Source organism: Bradysia coprophila, assembly GCF_014529535.1.
Source record: "Bradysia coprophila strain Holo2 chromosome X unlocalized genomic scaffold, BU_Bcop_v1 contig_12, whole genome shotgun sequence".
Classification (NCBI taxonomy): domain Eukaryota; kingdom Metazoa; phylum Arthropoda; class Insecta; order Diptera; family Sciaridae; genus Bradysia; species Bradysia coprophila.
In genome coordinates, this window is record NW_023503293.1 from 3986619 (window position 1) to 3997036 (window position 10418).

At 33.7% G+C, this 10418-nt stretch overlaps 1 long non-coding RNA gene across 1 annotated transcript; it reads left to right on the forward strand.

The window, feature by feature from the left end:
* Positions 1-2908: 2908 nt before the first annotated feature.
* Positions 2909-6180, forward strand: LOC119067215. Its single transcript, XR_005085893.1, has 3 exons — positions 2909-3076; positions 5921-6059; positions 6159-6180. It is a non-coding gene; the product is annotated as an uncharacterized LOC119067215 (long non-coding RNA).
* Positions 6181-10418: the final 4238 nt, after the last annotated feature.

Here is a 10418-nt window from a genome sequence, read left to right on the forward strand (position 1 = left end):
TATTCGGTGTTCAATTACCTTTCATATAAGACAAAAACTAGCAAAATTGGATGAGATTTAATCGATTTATATGCAAAAAACACTTAGGGCCGAGGAGCGGCCTCAGTCCAAGGACCCAAATTTCAAACATTTTTCTCATCACATTCTATTCGGTATTCAATTACCTTTCATATAAGACAAAAACTAGCAAAATTGGATGAGATTTAATCGATTTATATGCAAAATACACTTAGGGCCGAGGAGCGGCCTCAGTCCAAGGACCCAAATTTCAAACATTTTTCTCACCACATTCTATTCGGTATTCAATTACCTTTCAAATAAGACAAAAACTAGCAAAATTGGATGATATTTACTCGATCTATACGCAAAATACACTTAGGGCCGAGGAGCGGCCTCAGTCCAAGGACCCAAATTTAAAACGTTTTTCGTCACATTATATTCGGGCTTCGATTACCTTTCAAATGAAACAAAAATTACGAAAAAAGGATGAAATTTGGTCGAGTTAAATGCAAAATACACTTAGGGCCGAGTAGCCTTTCACTTCTAGGGCCCTAACTCACGGTCCATTCACCCGATTTTAATACACTTTTTTTCCTGGATCGGTATCGACAATACCTATCATTTGCCGTGTCATTTACATTTCCATCGTTTATTTTGCCATAAATATCACCAAAAGACCTTAAATCACTTAGGTGGCCCTAACTCACGAAGGGCCGACCCGAATATGCCCATCTTCGAACTTAGCCTCACTATTTTGACTATCTTTCAGGGGAAAAAAAATTTTTGAAATCGGATTTGATTTATTCAAGATATCGACGTGACGGACAGACGGACAGACGGCCCAAATTTTTATTGCGGATTCGTCATCTATGAACATAGGCAAACACTTTGCCCTTACCGTCTGCTTCGAATTCCATCAATTACACACGGCATCGTAATCCTATAAGCCCCTTCGTACTTCGTACGGGGCTAAAAATTGCTTATGCTCATCAGTCCCAATTTTTTTGAGCCTAATTAAAAATTATGAATCTGCCTTTTAGCCTAAAAACAATTGATTTGGGCAACTATCCTGACATACCGTGGAAACCATAATATTTTGTTACAATTTTGTTGAATTATTGTCTTAATTCTAAGTGGTTCGGAGTAGAAAACCTTAAAGCTTCTCCTTGCTCTCTTATAAATGTTTAATAAATCGGCACACATAAGTTTTCAACTAGTTACCGAAACACATTAGCGTCGTTAAATTTTTTTTGTTATTGTTTGCCTAGTCAATAAAAATTAGAATTTTCGAAAGAACATTCCCATAACCGATTTCATGTTTTATTTATTAATTGCCTGATGCATTGTTTGAATGAAAGTTTTTTTTATTATCATTTTACCACAACGCAGCGGAAAAAATAAACAAAAACATTTTGTTATAAGCAGGAAAATAACTCGTTGATTGAACACGCATTTTTTCCTGTGCATTTTGTAAGACAGACAGACCTATTAAAAGAAAATTTTTCAGATTCCATTGATTATATCTTAGGTGTAATCTTAATAACCAATCTAGTAATTATAGATAATTCAATAATGCAGATATGCAGTTCGATTTTGCTAACACTTTATATAGATAACAGATAAAGCCGGATGAAATATTTTCACGTAAATCGTAGTTTCGTTTCAGAAACTAACAAAATATGTTGTTAAAATGATAGATGGGTTAAATTGAATGCTTTAGTCCAACATATTTTCTGAATCTTTTACTTCAATAGTTTTCACAATCACATACACATCTAATACAGTGGTGTAATGTGGTTTCGTAGTTACACTCACCTCAAAATAGCCAGCAAGATTTTCAAATGTCTCGTGGTACACACACCACTTCACAAACAAATTCACCAAAATTGAACTAGTATGGTGAGTGAATTTTTTGTATGAAAAGTGGTGTATCTCCCCCGTATCTACATCTGCATGACCTTCCCAAAGTTTACAGTTTTACCAGATATATCTACTCTATGCGTGCTGCTATAGTGAGCAGTAAATCCAAGTAACCATAACATATGAAACGTGTGGGAGTAAGACTGACAGAGAGTCGCTTGATTATAGCTAGGTATTTTGAGGTGAGTGTATGTACATATAAATATAAAGTCACGTTTACATGTGATTGTTGACCTCGGCTTCACACGTAAACTCGTTTTTTTAAACTTTTAATGGTAAATAGATCACTATGTAATCTATTTACCATTATCAGCCCACATTGCAATGCCCCCAGCTCATAGTTTATTTTTATGATTACTGTTGATAACAGATGGCATTAGATGACATGTACTGAATGAGTTGAATTCCGTCAAGCTTTAGGACTTTAGGTGTTGTAGCTTACCTAATTTTTATCAAACTTGACGTAAGAACAAAAGGAAAATTTGGATTACTTCTGTTTTGCGTTGCTATGTGTAGCTACAGTAATACAAATATTTCATTTTCATTTAACAAATGAAAACCTAGATTCTTATCTTTCATTCACATTCACATTTCGTCGAGTGTAATTTCTACTCTTAGATGTAAAATGTTCGGTCTGTGTTATAACAGTTTAGCAGTCATAACAGTCATAAAACTAGAGTTTTTTAGCAGATGGATTTTGCTGCCACAAACGATCGAATCCGGTCAAAAAGGTACGAATCTGCTCTTTAAGGAACAATCGTCAATTTAGATTATTAAAAAGAAAAGCACCTAGTCCACTGCTCATGCACATTGCACATAGTATTTTCAATATGTTCATTTACAGATGACATAAATTGAGATATTATTTCGTCTTAAATCATAAATTCTCTCTGTTTTCAACAGACATTACATAATTCCACGAAAAATATAACAACGAAAAATTTCCCATTAAGTAAATGTATCTCGTTATATTTGTTGCATTTAAAAACAGAAAGGAAAAAAAAATCATTCACAAATTGGTGATTGCTGTGTATACAACACGCTCACATTAATCGAAGCTTTCGTGCCGCGGGTAGTCGTGAGTGTATAAACAATTTTTAAATATTTTCTGTCGTATATCTGCTGTATTGTGTCAAATCTAATAAGATCATTGCTGGTTAGTTTGTGACGGTTAATTTGATAATTGTTCTTTATTCTAAGATTGCAGAAAACGTATACTTTTGAATGCAAAGTTTAGCTGAAAAATTGTTAGTCTCGTTAAGAACGTCGAATCCGTACATCGCGCTCAATTTTCTTTTCGTTTTTTTTTTCTTTTTGCTGTTTTCAAGTCTGTGAACATTTTTGTTTTTTTCTCTGATTATTTAACTTTTGTTATGATCGGTTCTTGTGCTCTGAATTCGCAGTCAAAATATTGTGATAAAAAAACATTCTATAATTAAAATTGTTTTCATTTCGATTTTTGGCAACGCATTGCTTTTTTCTTCTTCTCCGAACTGTGTTTACGAATTTATATGGTAGGTTAATACGTACACACTACTCTCGCAACATTTCTATTTTCAGTTTTCTTTAGATTTAAGTCGTAGAATCGATATGATTGGTGCATTTTAATCTGTCTTTTACAGAGTCGGTAGGTTGAGAAAATTGTCGATTTCTCTCGCTTTCTCACTTAAAAAAATGCAACCATCAAAGTCAAAAGGTCTTGATAGCGCCGCTGATGGCCTTTTATTGGTAGACCATGTGTATCACAACGAAAAGAAAAACAATAAAGGGACTTTTGAAATCGTCTTCTTAAAGGAACCTCCGAGACAACGGATACAACGAGAGAACAAACTCTTTTGTTTAAATTGCACCTAAAATTTCCTTATCTAATTTCAACCGGGTTCCGACTGCCCCGAAGTCATCATCAGTGACTTGTCTTATCGACTAAAAAATAAATAAAACTTTTTTTTTAAATATTTCTCCACAACTTTGAAACTTTTGATAAAATATGCTTTTCATTTCCCATCCGTCTGATCGTTCATCCGTATCAATTTACATAGTTTTCGCATAATTTTCAAGACTTCAGTTGTTATTCTTATAGTGGGAATGGTGGACTACGCTGGCAAATAAATTTACCGATTGTTAGTGATTTGAAAAATTGACTTTCCCGCCTTTTTCACATCTTTTTTCATCAAGTGTTTGAGTAAAGAAGTGATTCATGTTCTTTATTTTAGATGTTTATAGATTTACGTGACGTGCTAGAATCTCGGTGGAAGTGACTAAATGTATCTGACCTATATATGAACGGTGTTTTGTACATGATAAACGAAAACAAGTATTTTAGTGCGGCTTTCGTCATTCAAATGTTAGTTAAATGAACTTAACTAAACGTTTCTCACAGTACTAATCGTTTCCAATGGTCCGTTTAAGTATGTTAAAAACTATTTACTGCAAATTTATCAAATCAGATTACTGTAACCGTGACGTGACGTCATTCACCATCATAGTGAATAAAGATGAGATGAGGAAATTGCAACATATAAGTATTCTTCCAGCTGCCGCAAGAACAATTTTTTTGTCTTGTGCAATGATAGCTCTTAATTTGCTGGAGTATTATTCGGAAAATATTGAAAAATGTAAAGAAATCGTTTTTCTTACGAAATAGTCACCGTCTCAAATACAAACCGTAGAACAAATTACAGGTCGACTTTGTTGAACGACTAATTTAACATCACAATTTATCACAAAAACACTTATGAAATGCCCAAAAGTTTTATGAATTCTTTTAGTGCTTTCTTTCGTAAGTGACTTTTATGATAAATTGTGATGTAAAATTAGTCGCTCAGCTAGGTCGTCGAGATATTTACTTATTCTACGGTGTGCACTGTGTATTCATTGTTATTTCTAGTCAAATTATGCGCTGAAGAAACATAAAGTTACTATAAATCATATTAAAGATTATAATTCCTACCTACGGTCGAGAAAACAGCCCCCGTCAGAGAAAAATTATAAAATTATTTGAATGAAACAGAAAACCGATCAGAAGAAATTTGAATCGATTTTGTAACGAATACCTACCTAAAACCCCAATGCATGCACAGTGATATGGTATAAGGTACTCAGCCACGCGCCATAATTGTTGTTTAATTGTTTAAGAAATGGTCGGTGCTGCAGCGTGTTTTACGATAGTATATTTCATATGTTCCTCGGCTAACATTGTAATACCTTCCGAACAATTAAGTTCGGTTAAGTAACTGAGAATATCTGGTCAGATTTCAAAGTTATATCAAACATCAGTGCTTCATCCATCAGAATCGTTGTGGTATATGGGTTCGGATCGGTTCCCACATCTACATCAATTTTGCATTTTAAATTGCATGTCCACTGTCCACCAAACACACTACACTTTACTTATACATCATAAACAAGCGAGCGCATGCTATTCGGAATTAATGCGGGAAGTACACAGATCTGAACAGGGATTGTGGATGATAGTATTAGCACTTGAGTTAGATTCTCCGATCCGGACAATTGGTCCTACGGAATACATTTCGTTGCTCAACCAGAGTTTGCCATACCGTGTGTCAGATATCGACGAAGCATTGAAGGACTTCCCTATTAATTACTACCATTAGCCACTCAATCCAATTGTTTTGCCACAAAAATGAGCTGAATTGCCGAAAGATTTTGAGGCGTACACCCATCCCCAATTTTCTTTTCTCATCCTAATACCTATGCTGGTGCGCGGGTCGCACGAATAACAACGAAGCAACCTCACTTATCAATTCAATTTCTTTTTCAAAATTACCCCAATTAACATTACAATACGGAATTATGTAAAACATGTCATAAAACATTTTCTAAATGAAAGATTCGAATATTTACATGTACTCAAACAAGTTGTTCAGTCCACCGTTTAATATACAAGTTTGTTTTGCCGACATATAATTTCAATAAATATTGAAATAGAATTTAATTAATTGAGCAAAGATGTTTAAACATTTAATTATTATTTTTTCAGGTATAACTGTTTGCTGATAACAATGCAATCGGATAAATAAAATTTTATGCACAAAATTACGTAACACTTAACGTTGAACAGTGATTACAACAACAATCACTAATTTATATGCATAGAAAGCTATAAGTGATTAAAGCAGGTATTGTAGCATTTCATGAACGTATTTAATGTACCGAGGTACATATTATACACTTGGGACATATTGACAAAACTTTTGTCGATTATTTACTTTTAACAGACGTCGAGAAACAGTGATGGACGTTGAAGGAGAAAAATTGGATTATTTTCGAGCGGTTCAGGATGAGAATACAAGTAAGTTGAAAATGTGTGCACACATTCAAGTCGTTATCTGTGTTGGACGATTGATTTTAGCAACGCACTTCAAGCAAAAGTGCTATTAATGACAGCTGCCAAATAGAGTACTATTTTGTATGAAATTTTATCCCAATCTTTTTACAGTGTAAAATTTTGTATGGAGCACTGTCAAGTTTCAGTACCCTATTAAGAGTACCACTTTTGCTTGAATTGCGTTGATTTTAGTCAATCTCGTGCCTAAGATCAATCGTCCAATAGAACTTTTTTTCTTACACGAGAAAATTTCCAAATTTCCCTTACATCGAGCATGAAAATTGTTATTTTCTCAACTCTAGCGCCTAAAAACGCATTTATCACTAGGTGGCATAAATGCTTCTTTATGTCATTGGGTTAAGAAAACCTGTTTTTTCAGACCTAGTTCAAAAAAGAAGCGAAAATGCATACAGTGTGTACAATTTGCAGTATAGGTAAAGATTGTGATGTAGCTTTACCCCTGAGCTGTATTATAAAATGATGATTGGTGGGAGACAGTGCCATTCCGTCCTAAGCTTTCGTCGAGTCTTTTGTGCTTTCACATAGAAATACGCAAGGTATTATCCAAAGTCAATGAAGTCAATAAATAAGCAAAGTCGCAATTTCCGAGATAGACAATTGTCTAATGTGAATGTTACTTAAAAATTCAGATTTTAGCCGATAGATTAATATCGATTATTAGCATACCTAATTAACATGATTAACTTGATAAACGTAATTAAACAGTTATTATACACTTGATATACAGAATGCGTATAGCTCGTGTGACGTTACAAGTCGTCGTTTTCAACATCTCGCCCTCGACTCGCTTAAAATCAAACTTATTCGACTTAGGGCTCAATCAATATAACAGGTCGATACCGAAATTGTAATTTTAAAATTTGGTATGTCACAGTCTCGGTAATTTGTAGGTCGCTTAGCATTACATGTCGTAATAGGTACAAATCAATTATTTATACCTGCAAAATATAGAAATTTCGTTTTAAAGTCATTAAAGTAATGCAACTTTTTCAATTTCACGCTCGCAGAACAATTGCAGCAATAGTTATTTCAAAAATGTTTCTTATAATGTTCGATTGTTCGAAGCACCGTCATTGCTATATATTTTACTAACGGCGTCTGGTCGTTAAATCAGATGAGATGATTCGATGGATTTGATATCTGAATTGAGGTAATTAGAAAAGAATGTTAGCAATGGGCCCTGACCACGCTGGCTGTGTAATTTACCATTATTATCGGCACCGGAATTTATCTACAATTTTTACCTGTGAAATAAAATCAATTTTACATTGCCGAAACAGAAAGAGACAGTGTGTGAATTTCACACCGTGAAACTAGTTACGATGGTCAAGATCAGTGTCACAATTCTTAGATATTATTTTTCGATCAACAATTTGTCCTTCCTGTTTACAAATACTGGTCGAAAACTTACGGTTTAACCAGTAGTTATCATTGATTTTTGAGCGACTTACCTTCATTAAAGTTTGTTGAACTTTGAAGTCTGTGTTCCGACGACAGATCGTCTAATTTATTGTAGTACTCGTGCATACAGTTATCACCTCTTTAAATTGAAAACTCCTCTTGAATCACCTTTAAGTTACTCTATTGATAAGAAAACTTAGAAAATGTATTTAAAAAAAATTATCTGTTTGATATGGGTAATCGTAAAATGTTAAAATTGGATCGGAATCGTTTCAAAAATAAGTGACCATACACATAACACCGTGACCGACAGCCCACACGCAGTTTTTCATTGAAATAAAATAATTTAATTGTTTTCATCTAAATTAGGCAAAGATGAGCCATAAATTGATTGTCTTTATTCGTAACATACATATATTGATTGTCGTTCGTATTGACATTCAATCACAAAATAAATTTCATTGTTTCTCCTTCGATACACGATTTGGAGGTGCCTACCTTGATATATTCGGGTTGAATGGACCAGCATTGATATAAAATAATTGAAAACAAATATTAAGCTGACTTTCCGCTATCAAAATGACTCAGAGCAAAATTCTGTTGAACTTGTCTGCGTGCCGCATTTTTACCATTAATCATATTCAAGCACTGAAACGTCTTAAACGTCTTATGTTGTAATAATGGACTTGTAAGGTTACTCTTCACTAATCAATAAAGTGTCGGTTTGGTGACAATTCACGTGGTATATCTAGACTTTCCGTTGCCCTCTGGGTTTATTTATCAATCAGATTCAAAAATCAAGACTTGTAGCGATAACGACACGATGAAAATTGTACTTCCATAAAATCAATTATTTTTTTAATCAAGATTACAGTTTTTAACATTCAAAAGTGTCGACATATTATACATTTCTTATTTCGCTTACTTCTCTCATTTCTCCATATACTCGTTATAGAGAACTGAGAGAAGTTGGAGAAATAAGAAATGTATAATATGTCGACACTTTTGAATGTTAAAAACTGTAATCAAATGAATTGATAAAATTAGTTCAAATAGAACTTTTTTTCAGAAATTTCATTTAAAAAAAATATCTTCTGTATGCCCGAGTAGATTGAATTTCTTTCTCTTTTAATGCACGTGGTAAGTCATGTCCCGTTTTGGCGCTTTTCTTTGAATAGATGAAGTGCCAAGGATATCAGAAAAGGCAGACAGATTATAACACAATAACTTTTCGGTTAGATGATGCTATTGAGATGTTGACTTAAATTGTTCGTAAATCCATAAACCTCAACACAATACCCAATATTTGGTAAATTCGATTTAAAATGTCCAGATCTTACCTCGGCTTGAGCAATATTTTTCTAAAGAAACTTACCGAGTGCACATGTTCAGGTTTAACACTGAATAATGTGAAACCTAAAAAAAACTGAAACCTATCCTAAGTGCATGGAACTATTAAGAAATTCGCATTTTTTTTTGTAATCCCATCGTGTTATTGGGCTGACATGTGTCATTTTTACTTTAAAAACTTTTCGACAATTTTTTGTATATTAGCATACAACTGATGCGAACCAGTCAGCAGTCAGTTCCAAATGGTCTCTGTGGCTTCTCATTACATGACAAGAGATACAAAGTTAAAAAGTCCAGTTTTCGTAAGACGTTTCAACCCGAGTTTTGTAATGGATTTTTCGTAACTAGTGCTAAAATATCGTGACATCGTCTTTTCCGACGTCATTTAGGAAAAACGTTGTTCTTGACTTATGCTGATGGCTTTTTTTAGCGAATGAGAGTTTTCGCCTCCGGAACCGAATTCGCTAAAAAAGCCTTTCAGCATACGTCAGGAACTGCACTTTTCAACTTTGTATACCTAAGAGAATTTTTGAGCATAATTTAGGAAAATAACTATTACTTACAAACCAATTATCTCGTTTTCCCTAGTAATATAATAACTTATTAATAAGCAATTTTCGACACTAGTGTTCTTGAATTATCCTCATTCGCTAGTATACTATTCACAAATGGACAGCAAAGTACTACAAAAGCTTTCGCGGCAAAATGATCAACAAAGGGATGTAATCTTTCACCACTTGTACTCGCTAGTCGTCTGTCTTCGAAAACGTGCTTAAAATAGTCGATTGGCTGTGAAAATGTACTTAGTCGATAGTTTAATCAAACGAATTAACAGATTACCTCAACTTACTGTTCGTAAAAGGTTAAAAGTTAAAAGTATAGCGATATACGAACATATGCACAGACTGAAACTAATGCCAAGTTCATGAAAAGTAAATAGATCGTTACTCTAAAAAGCTCCATTAATCTTGCACAATTCTTTCAAGGGTGAACCGTAAACGATACAATGAGAATGTATAGTATATTATTCATGAGTTCTTCAGAACAATCTAAAGCATAGCCGATTTTTGCTGTACTTCTGAAAGGAGAAAAAGGCATTTAAGTCTCAAATTAGAATGAACCTTGTGTGTGCACATAATATTATCATATGTGAGAAAAAACAATAATAAAATTAACCGCAAATGGGCTATAACCACATAAACATCTAGTGGTATATACCTATTACGCTATTTCATTTTCTTTAGAACCAATTTGCAATTTGCATTGACCTTTTTCCATTCGAAATGTGAACATACTTTTTAATTAAATACTGAAAATTTCCAGAAATTTTTGTTTAGCAACCGATTTGTTATAGTAAAATAGATTGAAAAATTGATTT